This window comes from Ambystoma mexicanum, chromosome 13 (genome assembly GCF_040938575.1).
Source record: "Ambystoma mexicanum isolate Mex_15411 chromosome 13, UKY_AmexF1_1, whole genome shotgun sequence".
NCBI classification, from domain to species: Eukaryota; Metazoa; Chordata; class Amphibia; order Caudata; family Ambystomatidae; genus Ambystoma; species Ambystoma mexicanum.
Genome location: NC_090938.1, coordinates 33612772 through 33628112, shown reverse-complemented (window position 1 = coordinate 33628112; position 15341 = coordinate 33612772).

Below are 15341 nucleotides of genomic sequence, written 5' to 3'. Positions count from 1 at the left end.
AACTAGGAGCAGGCGTCCCAAGAAGGATCTCGGTTTTGCTGGCGTTGAGGCAGAGATCATTGGCAAAGCACCACGCCTGAGAAGCAGGCAGGTATAAGGGAGGAGGAGGTAGGGGACGGCAGCCATAAAGAGCTGTGTGTCGTCTGCGTAACACTGAAACTGAGGGAAGTAGGTGGCGATCAGGTGGGCCAGGTAGATATTTAAGAGCCATGGCAATAGGATAGATCCCCGATTGACACCACAGGTAGAGTGAGGTGGAGGAGAGAAAAGGACCCATTTGCACTTGGGATGGTCTGTTGGAGACGAAAGAGGTAAGCCACACCACTGCCCTGTCTGTGATGCCTAGGGCATCACAGAGACGGTTGATGGAGGGGGTCCGTGTGTCAAAAGCAGAGGAAAGATTGAGGAGGATTATAACAGAAGGATCGTTAAGAGTGCAGATTAGAGAGCAGGTCTCAGGGGAACAGTTTCAGTGCCTCTGGCAGTCCTGAAACCAGACTGGTGGCCAACACCTATGACTTTCCCTAGCAGGAAAGACTAACTCAAGCCTGGTAATCAGAACAGGCAGAATTTCTCTGAGAACCATTGCTCCAACCCTCCAGAATGGATACAGTCAGCTAAGCAGGCACTGGAAGGTCATCAGGAATAGGGGTCTCCCACCAATCCAAAGACACATACCAATATGATCACTCTGTCCTCTACACCATCAAACAATAGAATGCAGCTATACCCCTTGATCCATTTTGGCCTAGATGCACACATACCTACCCACCCCCATTAACACCTCAATAGTATACCCCATGAAGGAAGAAAACAAGAAAAAACAAATCAGCCTAGCTGCACACAATCTCATACACAAGCACCACCACCAAAATGCAGACTCCAAGGTCAACAGCCTTGCTGCACACATTCTACTGATCCCACACAAGCACAGCACGACACCTAGCAGAATGTAGCTACATGCCATGTAAAATCACACTGCCTCCACACATACAGAGTGCACCCAATCACTATTTACTACCCCACTCTCTCCACTGACCTGAACTACATTGCCCAAGAGCGTTAAATGCCCAGCACTTTGAGATCATACCAATGGTATATAAGGCAAAATCCAAACGCACAATAACATAGGCCAGAGCCTGGCGTAGGCCGAAGTCAGCATTCGTCAAGAGTTAAGGATCTCCTGTCGAAGATGGTAACAGGAACCTACGTCAAAACGTCACCGGGAGGATAACTCGGGGACAACGCTGAGCAAAACAAGTTCGATCCCCAGGTCTAAGCTTAGAAACGTCTGGGTATTAAGCACGTTATAAATAACCCTTTAAAATTTAACAAAGGTTGGTCAATGGCTGAGCAAATAGGAACACGTTAGCCAGGAATCTCAACACGCGATCGACGATGAAACAACTGACTAATAACAACGGTACCATTCTTACTCAAAATTATAGATAAAATAGCCTACAAGCAAGTCCAAGCACATCTAGAAGACAACCAACTTATTGGCACTAGACAATCAGGCTTTAGACCCAACCACAGCACGGAAACTGCTCTCTTGGATTTAAAAATCCAGATGGATACCATTAGAGACACAGGTAAACTGTGCATTCTCCTGCTCTTGGACTTGTCTGCAGCGTTTGATCTTGTAGACCACAACAAACTCTGTTCCACCTTATCAAGAGACTTCAATTTTTCCACTGATGCCACTATGTGGATTAAGTCTTTCCTGGCAGAACGAACAACTAGAGTCGCCATAGGTAAAGAAGCAGCAGACCCCATCCCAGCCTCCATTGGAGTACCTCAAGGGTCATGCCTCTCTCCTACACTCTATAATGCCTATACTAAGCTCCTCTTTGCAGCTCTCGATGATATGGGTGTCATTTATACCAACTTTGCTGACAACACTCAGATCCTTATACCACTTCCGGGAACTACTCCCAAGACAAGTTAACCATCAACAATATCTATGCCATAATTCAGAACTGGGTGGCATTAAACAGCCTGTGCCTCAATGATGAGAAGACAGATTCTCATTGTGGGTTCCCAATCTAAATTAGGCACACTCCACTCTGACTACTCCGCCATCAACATCGATGGCACAATGATTCCTGCCTCTAAGCAAGTAAAAACTCTAGGAGTGTATCTGGATGCCAACCTTACAATGACTAAACATAACACTATCCTCATCATCCTCTTACACAGTCAAACTAATAGCCCTAAGCCGCCAATTTCTGACCCCAACTAACTGCATTACTTTGGCCAGAGCGCTAATATTATCCAAACTAGACTACTGTAATGTACGGTTACTCGGGACCACGGCTGCAAATATCAACAAACTGCAACTAATCCAAAACAAGGCATTAAGGGCTGCCCTAGGATTGAAAAGATCTGACCATATCTCTAAAACCAGAAGAGATGCTCATTGGCTTCCCATCAAAGCTAGAATCCTTTTCAAGACACTATGCATCACATTCAAATGCCACCATAACAAAGCGCCCATTTATCTGAACAAATCCACTGCCAAAAAAAAGAATCGGTCAGAACCCTAAGATCAAATAACCAACTCCTACTAGGGTTGCCCCGTTTCAAGAACATTAGAGCAGGAGGGAGCAGCTTCCAATATCTAGCGTCGAAACATCGGAACACTATCCCACTTAGTATCAAAAAAGAAGAAACACTATCTGGTTTTAAAAAAACTGCTACAAAATTGGCTATTTAACCAGTACTGACAAATCAGATATTGCCTGTTTCTCTGTTCATTGTAATTAATCTGTGATTAGTAAATTTTACTTATGAATGAAATTGTATAGGTCTTAATTGTTCTAAAAAGCGGTCTGCAACCTCACCGTGATACCTCAGGGTACTGGGCGTGTAATAAATGTAATAGATAGACAAAAACAAACCTAGGGTCCTCAACGCACGAAGGACAATGGGTAAAATAGACGTCACACAAGGGATAGTATTACAAACACTCAGTCGACATTCCTTTTGGAATTTAAAAACACGTCATGCAATACTCTGCAACTGCAACTAGATGTCAGCCACTGCAGAACATGTGATTCTAAGCAGCTCCAAAAGCCTCAGAGATATGGGATACATTACTCACCATAATTATATTTCTGGTCCTTGAATCCGCTTAAGATTCACATGCTCTGCATAGTCCGACATTGGATGGAAGTCGCAGAGTATTACAAGATTTGTTTTCAAAATTGGAAAACTGGCCTTGACGGGGCGTGTTTAGTAATACTATCCCAGGTGGGATGTGTACTGTACCCATGGTCCTTCACGCATCGAGGTCCCTCAGATTGTTTTGTTTCTGATATGAGGTTGCATGAAGTGTAGTGCGAGTACAGATATGATAAAGCAGAACAGTGATAAAACAGAAAACATCTAAGCGCCTTCTACTCGAGAAGGCGAGGAAGGGTCAGCACATGCGAATCCAAGCAGATACAAGTACCAGAAATACTATTACGGTGAGTGATGTATCCCTTCTGGAGCTTGTGGATCTGCTTCGATCACATGGTCTGCATAGATTAGCGAGCAGTATCCAGAGAAGGCAGTGGGAAGTTAGAAGGCACAGCAGCAAAGATGTTTTACGACCACTTGTCCCACCTGTGATTCTGCTTTCGAGTGTCAATGCAATAATGCTGTGTGAACATATGGGTGGAACTCTATGAAGCAGCTTTGCATATGGCGTCTAGAGGGACATTTGCAATGAAAGCTAAGGTAGCTCCTCTACCTCTGGAAGAGTGTGCCCCCGGGGTGAAAGGTAAGACCACATTGGATAGGGAATAGCAGAGCTGTATGCACTTGACCATCCACCTGTAGATGGAGTTCTTTGATATGTGATCGCTCCCCTCTTTACCGGGCGCTACGGAAACAAAGAGTTGGTCTGTTTTCCTTAGAGGTTTCATTTTGTTCACACAGTACAAGACCGCCCTCCATACATCAAGTTTATGGAGGCTTCTTTCTGCTGAGTTTGGTGGATTTTGAAAGCAGATCGGAAGTTCTATGGATTGATTTACATGGAACTTTGAAATTAACTTGGGCGAGAACCTTAGATGTGTTCTGAGGACGTCCTTGTGTATAATGAAAAAGGGGTCTTGTACGGACAAAGCCTGTAGCTCACTGACTCGCCTTATGGAGGGGATCGCTACTAGGCATGCAGTCTTGTATGTAAGATGTTTTAGGCTGGCCTTGTGCATAGGCTCAAAGGGTGGACCCATGAGCTTGGAGAGCACAACAATGAGATCCCAACCCATAGGAGGGTTGGAAATTTGGGGGGCATAGCCTCTTTACACCGTCCATGAATGCCTTAATGACAGGGACTTCCCACCAGGACACCATGTTCTGCAAAGCAGTGAGTGGTGTAAGCCGACAGGGCTGCCAGATGCACTTCTATAGAATTGAATACTAGGACAGAGTCTAGTAGGTAAAGCAAGTAGTGTAGCATGTTAGCTGGAGAACATTCTGTTGGGTTTAGTGTTTGTGATGTGCACCATATCACAAATCTCTTCCACTTATTAAAATAGCAGTGCCTGGTGTTGGGTTTTCATGCCTCTTTAAGGACATCCATACACCTTTGTGGAAGATTTAAGTGGCTAAACTCTGACTTCAGGAGCCAAGCTGTCAAGTTCATAGACTCTAGGTGCGGGTGGAGGGATGCCCCTTTGTGTTGTCAACATGTTGTATGGGCATGGGCACTTGATTGGGTCGCACATCACCAGTTTGAGCAGGAGTGGAAACCAAGGCTGCCTCGCCCACATAGGAGCAACCAGGATCAGAGTTACTTGTTCCTGGTGCATCCTCTTGTGCACTAGCCTGCGCAGGGGTGGTGTCGGGGGGGAGGGGTGAAGCGTAAGCACATTTCCCTGACCAGTTCATACACAAGGCATTCCCCTTGGCTCTTGGTTGGGGAAAACTGGACGTGAAGTTTGGGTATTGTAGTTGAGGTTTGTTGCAAAAAAGTCTAGTGAGGGGGAGGAGGGGTGACCCCATCATGAGAATATTCTGTCTAGGATATCTGTCGAGCTGCCACTCGTGTTCTTTTGGTAGAGGGTGTCTGCTTAGAGTGTCTGCCAGAGAATGGAGTTCCCCTGTTAGAATCCTGTTCCGTTTGAGTGCCCACTTCCATATCTTTTGGGATAGAGTTTTACTTTCCTAACCCTTCCTTTCTGCAACTGAGTCTATAAAAGTATATTGGTGTGATATATACCTCAGGGTGTAGAAGTGTATTGAGCATATCCAAAGATTAATCACTAGCTTTATTGATTCTGAAAAGTATTTAAAAGTTTGAGAGGGGCGTGGCTTGGAGCCATGGTGTGCGGCATGGCTTCCTAGAAGCTCTCGTCTCGTACCAGCCACCAACTGCAAATACGCTGGCTATCCCACTGTGAAAACTCCAGCTAACGGATTATGGAGGGATGTACAGATGGTGCACAAGGGGGCAGAAGTTGAGGTCCCGGGAATGCCCCATTGGCTATGAATGGTGAGGAACACTGAGCTCCGGGGAAGCCAGTGAGGCAGAAAAGACAAATGGCGGTCGCTCCGGAACTCTCTCCCCGGGCTCGAGCGAGAGGATACCACGCATAACCAAAATGTTCCCGGCACCCTGCAGTTTCTCAGCATGGCATTGCACTTACTAACGGCTGATTATCGCACTAGCTGAGGGTTTTCGGGGCAGTAACAACGGGGGCATGAAGTGGGTGGGGGTCAGACAGATTAACCGCCAAGCAGTTCTGTATTCCATGGTAGGGGGCATGCCACATAATACAGCGGTTCAGCTGCTCTGCGATGACATTGCTACACCGAGTTGCGGCACAGCCGACCTGGGACCCATCTAACTAAGCCTCACACCGTAACAGATCTGCAGGTTGGATCCCTGCAGCAGAGCAGTGAGATGCGAATCAGAGGGGGCTCCCGCTTCCCCAGCACTGCGACCCAGCCTTCCGGCACACTACTCCCCGAAGGGAGAGTACACCTTAGGAGATACTGGGAGGCCTCCAGAGCAGCAGCCACACGCGCCATTACAGTGCTGCCCGAGGAGCAGAGTGGAATCAAACTATGTAATCGCCCAGATATTGCGGTGCCTGCTCCTGACCCGCTCCCTCTACTGCAGCCGAAGGGAGATGAGGGGGGGGTAAGAGGGGAGTCGGATTGGGAGCCATGCGGCATGCTTGTCCCCGTGGAGCTCTACTAGAGATCGAGATCTGCCTCAGGTGGGCAGCGGCGATCCCGAGATCTCAGGTATACAATTGCATCCCCATTAGAGAATAGCCCTCGAAGGTGCCTCAAGAAAAGAACGTAGGAGCTCTCCTTTCTGCGCACATCAAGCTAAGCATCCCCACTTCTATCAACGCCATAGCGGGGAGCCCCGTGCATCATCCTTCTCTAAAGGGGGTGGGGGAGTTGGCGGCGGTGCCCTGTGAAGACCCTCCAAAAGCCCCGCTGTCCCCACCACGCCAGTGCAGCCGGAAAATCAACATAAAGGGAAGAGCAAGGAGCGGAACGTGAGGAGCTCGGGGCAGGTCAATCACAAAACCCCACCAATAAAAGGGCTGATACAGTCACCATCAGCCATGGGATTCCAGACACCTAGATTTGCAACGCAACAACTTACTAGGCTCACCAGAACCAGGTGGTTCTCCTGGGGGGTCGGGGAGCACCTATATAGCGCAAGGGGTCCCACTGGCTCCCATACTAAATTACGCTACCCGACCAGCACCGGAATGAGTCACACATGCAGCCCTGCACAGCAGGCACTAATCACTGTCTAGCTCCTGGCCCAAAGCAGGAGCTTGGAGGTCCTGGAACTCAAGACACAAGCTCCTTTTCATAACCCATAGAGGAGGCCATACAAAAAAGCACCATAGGGGCAACCTAAAGAGGCAAACGGGGCCACAAAGGGACAGCACAGACTCCGCTCACCTACACAGGAATCCGCCTCATAGTCCTTCATCCAGGGAGTGACTCCGGAATTAATAGAATACAGGGGGACACTCCTCAGACCAATGTCTCCAAGCAATCTGATGAACAGTCGCATCTAAGGAAGCCCCATAACCAGTACAGTGGAATAGATCTCAGGCTAAACACAGAGCCTGAGAATTCCAGGAGCGCAGGATCAGCAAGGAGCAGACCAGAACCGGGATATCAAGACAACCAGCAAAACAATGGCGAAAAGTGGGAAGAACGCTAAGCAGACTGACATACACGCAACTAGGCCAGTCTAACCTCGAAAAAGCAAAAAAAGGGGGACCACTCAGATGTTCAATTAGCTGAAGGATCATCGACCTCTAGTAGCAACCTACTAACGCAGTCGGTGACTAAGTTAGACCTACAGGATCTGCCGGCAGCAATGACAAGGGAGTTCCAGAAGGGCACAGAGAAGTCATGAAAAAGATATCTACTCTGGACAAATGGGTCGAACGGTGGAGATAGAGAACAACCTCTGTGACCAAGCATTTGAAATCGGAGAGGGGATGGACAGGATCACAGCCCTGGAGGCTCGATGCGAGACCCTGGAATTAAAACAAGACAACGCGGAGAACCACTCTAGACTGAATAATATCTGCCTACGGGGATACCCAACTCACTCAGACGCAGATCTAGAGAATTTCACGAAGGACTTATTCAGTTTAATACTAACTTTTCCGGGTAGCTCCCTGCTAGAAATCGACAGAGTACACCGAACCAGGTCTAAACAAGCTTTCTCCAGTCCCCCGGACGTACTATCAAGAGTACATTGACAAGGTAAAGGAGGAAATAATGCAGGAAGCCAGGAACTCTAAGCATATCCAATTTAGGGATGCAACTATCCTGCTCTACCAAGACCTGGCGAACAGCACGCTCCTCACAGGCCTTCAAGCATCTCAGAATGGTTACGAGAAAGGAAGGTCCCATCCCGCTGAGGCTTTCTGACTTCATTGAATTTCACGTGGGAAGGCAAACAGTGGTAAATTAGAAGTTACTCACCGCAGTGGCTAAAGTACTCTTAGTCCCCTTCCCTCCATACTGCATGGGCGTCCCTTCCTAGGGACGGGAGACAGAACCTTTTTCACCACAAAAAGCTTCTTTCACTTTAAATTTAGAGGTACATGGGGGTGCGGCCCTGGGAGAATGCTCTACCGTGACTCCGCCCACCGGTGCCACACCTCAGTCCCCACCGACACGTCGACAATATTTAACATTGCCTAATGACACCAGTATTATTTTGGGGGGGGGGGGGGAAGAGTATGGTAGGACATGGAGGAATGGGGACTAAGTACGTTAGTCACTACGGTGAGTAACTTGTAACTAACTACTCTTACATCCCGTCCCCTTTCTTCCATACTGCATGGGCAATTTCAACTGAATGTGGACCCAGGGTGGAGAGTGGACCCTGCTTAAGAATACAGGTTCCTTTGAACCACCTGTCCAAAGGCCACGTCTGACCTAGAGCCGGCGTCCAAACAGTAATGCTTGCAGAAAACTGAAGGAGTGGCCCAGGTGGCCACCCTGCTTATGACCTGCCACGGCACCTTCTGCTGGAAGGCGAGGACAGTGGCCTTTGCTTTGACCGAGTGAGTATGCAGGTTAGCTGGCAGTCGCTTGTGCTGCTCCTCCTAGGCCTCTCTGATAACGGCAACCATCCACCGTGCCATCGGAGCCTTGGATGCCCGATATCTGGGCCTGGAGCCCCTGAAGGTGACAAAAAGTGCGTCCTACTTGCAGAAGCCCTTCGTCCTGTCTAGATAAAAAATTCAGAGCATGCCTGAGTCTCATCATTATGGTCAGCAAAAAATATAGGCAAGACTATTTCCTTGTCAAGATGGAAAGCGGTTGGTACCTTAGGCAGGAAAGACTGATGAATCCGCAGGACCACCTTATCCCTGTGGAAAGTGGTATAGGGCTCTGACGCCACCAGAGCCTGGATCACACTGACACTGCGAGCGGCGGTGAGGCCCACCAACAAAGCTGTCTTAATGGTGACCAGCCTGATGTACGCGGACGACATTGGCTCAAATGGCTTGTGCGCCAAGGTGCCCAAGACCATATTGAGGTCCCACACATGGTGTGGCCTCTTAATGGGCGGGTAGAGCCTGGCCAAGCCCGCCAGATGTTTGACTATTCGGTTGGAGGAAGGGAAGACTTCCTCAGTTTCTGTAAGCCCCTATGGCTGTCAGATTGGTGCGACAGGTGTATATACACCTCTATGCCAGAGTGTGCGAGGTGTGCCAAAAAGGAAAGCACGTCACCCAGTGTGCACGTAAGGGGATCAATCTCCTTAGAGTCTGCCCAATGACAGAACTTAGTCCGTTTACTCCTGTATTGGCTCCTGGTAGCCTTGCTCCTGGCACCCTGAATGATCTCCAAATTAGCCTGGGAGAAGCTCAAGTGCCCGAGGGTGACCTGCTTAGGAACCACGCTGCGTGGGCTAACTTCTGAAGTGCAGGGTGGAGGGCCCCACCCGCCTGCTGGGACAAGAGAGGTGCTGGGGCCCAGCGGAAGGTGAATGGGTGGTTTGTCCGTGAGGCTGAGCAGTTCGGAAAACCTTGGTCTCGCCGGCCAACAAAAACCTATCAGAATGATGCTGAGGTGACAAGCTTCACTTATTTTGCGGCTTACCCTGTGTATCAGGGGTGTGGGAGGAAAGGCACAGGCTGTCAGGCCTTCCCACCTGATCTGCAATGCATTGCCCAGGGAGCCAGGGCCCTACCTCTGCCAAGACATGAACTGATTGCACTTCCTGTTCTTCCAGGATGCAAATAGATCCACCTGAGGGTGGTCCCACGTGTTGAAGATAGCCTGCAGTCCTTGGTCCTTCAATTGCCATTCTTAATTGTTCGTTCCCAGTCGGCCGAGTGTCTCCAAGTTGGCTTCCCCCGGGAGGTGGATGGCCATGAGGTAAACGTTCTCCAGGGCCCATTCCCACATGCTGACTGCTAGGCTGCACAGTGGCAGAGACCTTGTACCCCCCTGCTTGTTGACATACTACATGCTGGTGCAGTTGTCGGTCTGGAGAAGGACGACTTGCCCCCAATGAGAGGAAGGAGAGCCCTGAGAGCTAACCAGATGGCCCTGAGCTCCAGCTAGTTGATGTGATTCCCGCTCCTGTTGGGTCCACACTCCGGGCGGTGTGGCTGTCCAGGGTGGCACCCCACCCTTCCAGGGAGGAGTTTGTGGTGATAGTGAACTGTGGGGGCAGTTGCTGGAAGGGTCTGCCAGCACGTAGGTTGCAGTCCCTGGACCACCATGAGAGGTCCGGGTGGAGAGAATGAGGTATGCTGATTAGCTCTGCTTGGGAGCCCCTCTCCTGGTTCCATGAGGCTGCGAAGTGCAGCTGTAATCTCCCCATCCTGAGTCTCGTGTGTGACACGGCCAGGAGGACCGCTGCCATGATACCCAGTAAGTGTTGGTACCACCACGCCGCGGTCACTGCTCTGGTAAGGAAGTGCGAAGTGGCTCTCTTGATAGCCGCAATCTTGTCCTCTGAGGGAAAGACCCTCTTGGAGCTCTTATCCCAGATGAGGCCCAGGAAGATGAGGCTCTGGGTGGGCTGCAGCTTCGACTTGATGTGGATTGTAAACCCCAGGTTGTGGAGAGTGCTCATAAGTGCAGAGGAAGTGTGGGTAACCCCCTCCTGAGATCTTGCCCTGACGAGCCGGTCGTCCAGGTACAGGTGGACATGGTGGCCCCGAGGAGGGCTGCCACTGCATTCAAGAGTCTGGTGAATACTCTGGGGCTGAGGTGAGGCCAAAGGGTAACACCTTGTACTGGAAATGGCACCCCATAATCCTGAAGCGCAGGATGGAGCGATGTGGCTGCCAAATAGGGATGTGTAGATGGGTGTCCTTCAGATCCAGGGAGCACGTCTAGTCTGCCTTGTCTAGTGTCTCCGCAATGAGTGCTGGCGTAACCATCTTGAATTTCTGAACAGGGAGTGAGAGGTTGAGGGTGGATAGGTCCAATAATTCTCAGGCCAGCCTGGTGGTTCTTTTGTATGACGAAGATCCTGGAATAAAAGCCCAATCCTCTCCAGGAGGCTGGAACTTCTTCCCCTGCCTGGCTCTCGATGAGTGACCAGATCTCTGCCAACAGAGTTGCAGTCCCAATCTGTGGGAGTCGAGAGGAGGGAGGAGAAGGTACCAGTAGGCGGTACCCAGGGGATACTATGGAGAGGACCCAGGGGTCCGCAAAGTTCTGGCGCCAAAATTGCACGTGAAAGGCGAGCCTACCACTCACAGGAGACATGTGGACCCGAAGGGACATGTCATGCTTTCGTTCCTTCTGAGGCTGCTGCTGAGGAGGGGGACTGTAAGAAGCCCTTGCCCACCCCCACCCCCTTTTTGTTTGCACCTGTGCTGACTGGGCGAGCGGTAAGGTTGCCTCGACCTCTGTTCCTGGAGGTCCCGGAACCCGCCGAACGGCCACCCCCCCTTTTGGAGCCTTGATGGGACTGTGTACGACTAGGGTGTGGCCTTGCGAGAGGTTATTCTTTTCCTCGCTGGTGGTAGAGTGGAAGAGGTCGCTACCCTCGAACGGAAGGTCCAATATGCGTTCCTGGACATCAGGATTAAATTGAGTGCGGCTGACGGTGGGCCGATAGCAAGAGTGTATCCCCCTCCATCTGCCTGTACTTTGCGTCCACTGACCGGCTGGACCAAGTGGGGCTTGAGGCAGCCCTTTTTGGCCAAGACGACCAAGTCCTTCTGCATAGGATCCCTGTTATAGCTGCGGGACGTAGCTTGAGGACTTTGGCGAGGATCCCCTCTGCTGGTTGCTCGACCTCAGGTTGAGGAAGGACCAAGTAATCTGCCAGCCCACAAGACGTTCATGTAAGGCCCTGGCTGATGGCTGGCGTGTCGGGGGTCCTCATCTGTGTCCACCCAAGGGTCCGGTTGGCCAGGCACCGGAGGAGGGGTGCTGTGAGCCGAAGGCTGGGGAGTGGAGACCGGATCTGGAGGCTGGTTCAGAACCGCCTGCACTATCGGTTGGAGGGCCGGCGAAAACTGAACAGGGGCTTCTGTACTGGGGCCTGCGGCACCTGAGTCATTGGCGGGAGCACATCCGGGAGGATAGCTCAGCGGCAATGTGCTCGCCTTGGAAGCATGACGACGCGGCGCAACACAGGTTTGATCGCCGGGTCCACGCTTAGAAACCTCAGAGTATTAAGCGCGTTATAAATAACCTATCATATCCCTGATGCATCCCTGAGGATGACCCCCATCCGAGGAGATTTCATGAGCCTGAGGAACCTACCAAAAAATCTGTCCCCTCAGGCCGGAAAGGTGGTAGGCGATACAGACGGGATAGCGGGCGACTGCTGGAACCATTGCGTACCCTGCCAATACGGACGCAGTGGAAACCTACCCTGCGCAAAGGGTAGGCTGTAGGCCACGTACATGGTTGACACAAGTCCTACCATGAGACACGTTCCTCCACCTGCTGCCTGTCTTGGTGCAGTATCAGGCGGATGTCTGAAATGTCTGGCACAGCAGTCATTTTATCGAGCTGCCTTCCATGTGCCTGCGTCATGTTGCTTGGCTCACTGGGCCCAGCCCCGTCCAGGAGTGTGGATCATGCAGCCTACCCTGTTCCTCAGTCCGAGGCCTGGTAAGCATTTCGCCCACAGCGGATCTGCCGGTAGAAATGCATAAAGGCGCCCCCTCTGACATTTTGCCGGTACTAGGGCATGGCCCCTCGGGTAACGACCTGGTAAAGAACCTTCCGGTCCCTCAGCACTGTCACCTGGCAGATCAACTGACCCTTCAGCCAGCCGGCAGCGGATATAGCTTTGGTACTTGTGCTGGTATGAGGACCGAGAGGTCCCTCCCACGCGCGCAAGTCCTTGGGATCGAGTCTCCCATACGGGGTGACTGGAAAAGAGCGGTCCTACCTTGGGCTTGGATCGATGATATACTAAGTCCTTTAGGTCCCCTGGAGGCGATCTCTGGAAGCGCTCCCTCCACCTGGCTAGTCTGTTCTTCAGAGAACTCGAGGAGAGTGCATTGCACGCAGTACAAGCTTGCCAGCCGTGGTCTGAGCAGAGGGCGTGGAGGTCTTTAGTTGGAAAGAACCCATTGCAGGATGAACACCTGCTAAACACCGCAAGTCAACATGCGCCAGGGAGGAGCTTGACGCTTGAGGACCGAGTACCTGAATGATAAAGACAGAAGAGAATAAGTTGCGTGGAATTACATGACCGAAGCCAAACCCAGGTGCGCTGGTGAATTCGGCCCGTTCCCATCGACGCAGAAAAGGGGACCGAGGTGTGGCACCAGAGGGCGGAGTCAGGGCAGCAGATGCTCCCAGGGCCACACCCACGCGCGCCACAAAGTTTAAAAGGGGAAGAAGGTTTTTTCTGGTGAAAAAGGTTCCGTCTCCCGCCCCTTGGAAGGGACGCCCATGCAGTATGGAGGAAGGGGGACGGGACGCAAGAGTACATGTGATGACAGCGGAGGAAACCACAGAGGCAATAAAAGCCTTGAAGAGTGATGTCCCGGGCCTCGACGGACTTGCAGCCAGATTTTATAAGGCATATGGCCATATCTTAGCAGTGCAGCTCTCCTCCCTATTCAACTCATTTCTAACAGGCAGAATCACCCCTTCCTTGGCAGAATCACTGACAATAATCAGCCCTAAACCAGGCAAAGACCACAAACAGTGCGCCTCATAGACTGATCACTTTAATGAATACCGACGGGACGATCTTTTCCAAGCTCTTGGCATCCAGATTAGACTGTGCTCCCAGAATTAATCCACCCAGACCAGACGGGATTCATCATGGGGCGTAACACCCAAGATAATATCAGACGCACTATCAATCTTATAGAAAGAGCCACTAGAACGTGCGCGGAGCTGGCATTCTCCCTTGACGCGCACAAGGCGTTCAACCTACTGGATTGGGGATACATTAGACAAAATCTTACCCATTTCGGTTTTGGCCCTAACTTCGTAAAGTGGGCAATGTCCAACTACCAGAGCCCCACCGCATTCTTAAGGATTTATGGCACAAGATCAGTCATGATAAACATCACCAGAGGTACTCAATAAGGCTGCCCGCTATCGCTGATATTCGCCCTGTCGATGGAACCATTTGCTACCAGAATCTGCCAAAACACACACATACAGGGCCTAAAAGTGGGTAAACCCGAATACAAGGCCGCAATGTATGTCAACTACTCAAAATTGGTGGCATTAGTAATTAACATCCTGTGAAAAACACATGGAATCCCTTACTCCCAATCTTCCCATTCCATGGGCTGAAACCTCCATTGGGTATCTGGGAGTGCAAATCCCAAGCAATGTGGAATGTATATACCAAAGTAACATCCCACAACTGTTCAGTGAGCTATAGAAAGACCTAGAGCGCTGGCATAAGCAAAGGATATCCTGGTTAGGGAGAATATCAGCTGTAAAAATGATTATAGTGCCAAGAGTGATCTACCACTGCACAGCCCTTCCAATCAACATCCCAGAGGGTGACTTGCAGAAACTGCAAAAAAGCATACTCAAATGTGTCTGGGGTGCAAAAAAAAAAAAAAAAGAAATATAGCGAAACAGATTATGCTTCAAGGCATGGGATCGGATTGGCTCGGAGTCCCAGATGCAGCTAGATACTGCCAAGCCGCTAAACTTTCTCATGCATTCACATGGGAGATGACTGTTAACCAGCCCTGTTGGAAGCAACTGGAGGAAGCATGGTGTCTGGTCCCACTATCCTCCCTTCCGCACATCACGGCACCTCGAAACTCTCCAAACTCGGGCCCACTCACGGCTACTAAAAACCGTGTCAAATTGGAGAATCGCAGCACGCAAATGGGGATGCACATGCTATCCCAGACCCCTAACTCCAATTTGGAGCAATCCGGATTTCACTCCCGGTATACCCCCCTCCTTGCTGGTTGGAGGGAGGGGTGCCCAAGGAGAGCATCAGACTTTCTGGTCAATGGTACTCCCCTAACATTCAAATAATGTAAAACAAAATTCAATATCCCAGAGGCGGAACGATTCCACTACACAAAATTAAGACACTGGCTATCACATAGCGCCATGAGGGCCAAGGGAGGGACCTAACCGCCCTAGAGCGTACCCTAACACCACCAACCAAAAGGTAAAGTCTCAACCCTTTACCGATTACTGGACAAAACAGATTTGAATAGGAAGGAAAAATACATGCTTGGCTGGTAAAGACACCTGGGGCGCAGATTAGAAATAGAAGACTGGGGTAGAATATGGGCACCAGTGCACAAACATGCTAAAAGTATTACTAACAAAGAAGGGGGTACAAAGTATGCTAAATGTGGTATTTGACCCCCAAACTATTAAACAAAAGTAACCCAGCAATCCCCCCCCTAACCGCTGTA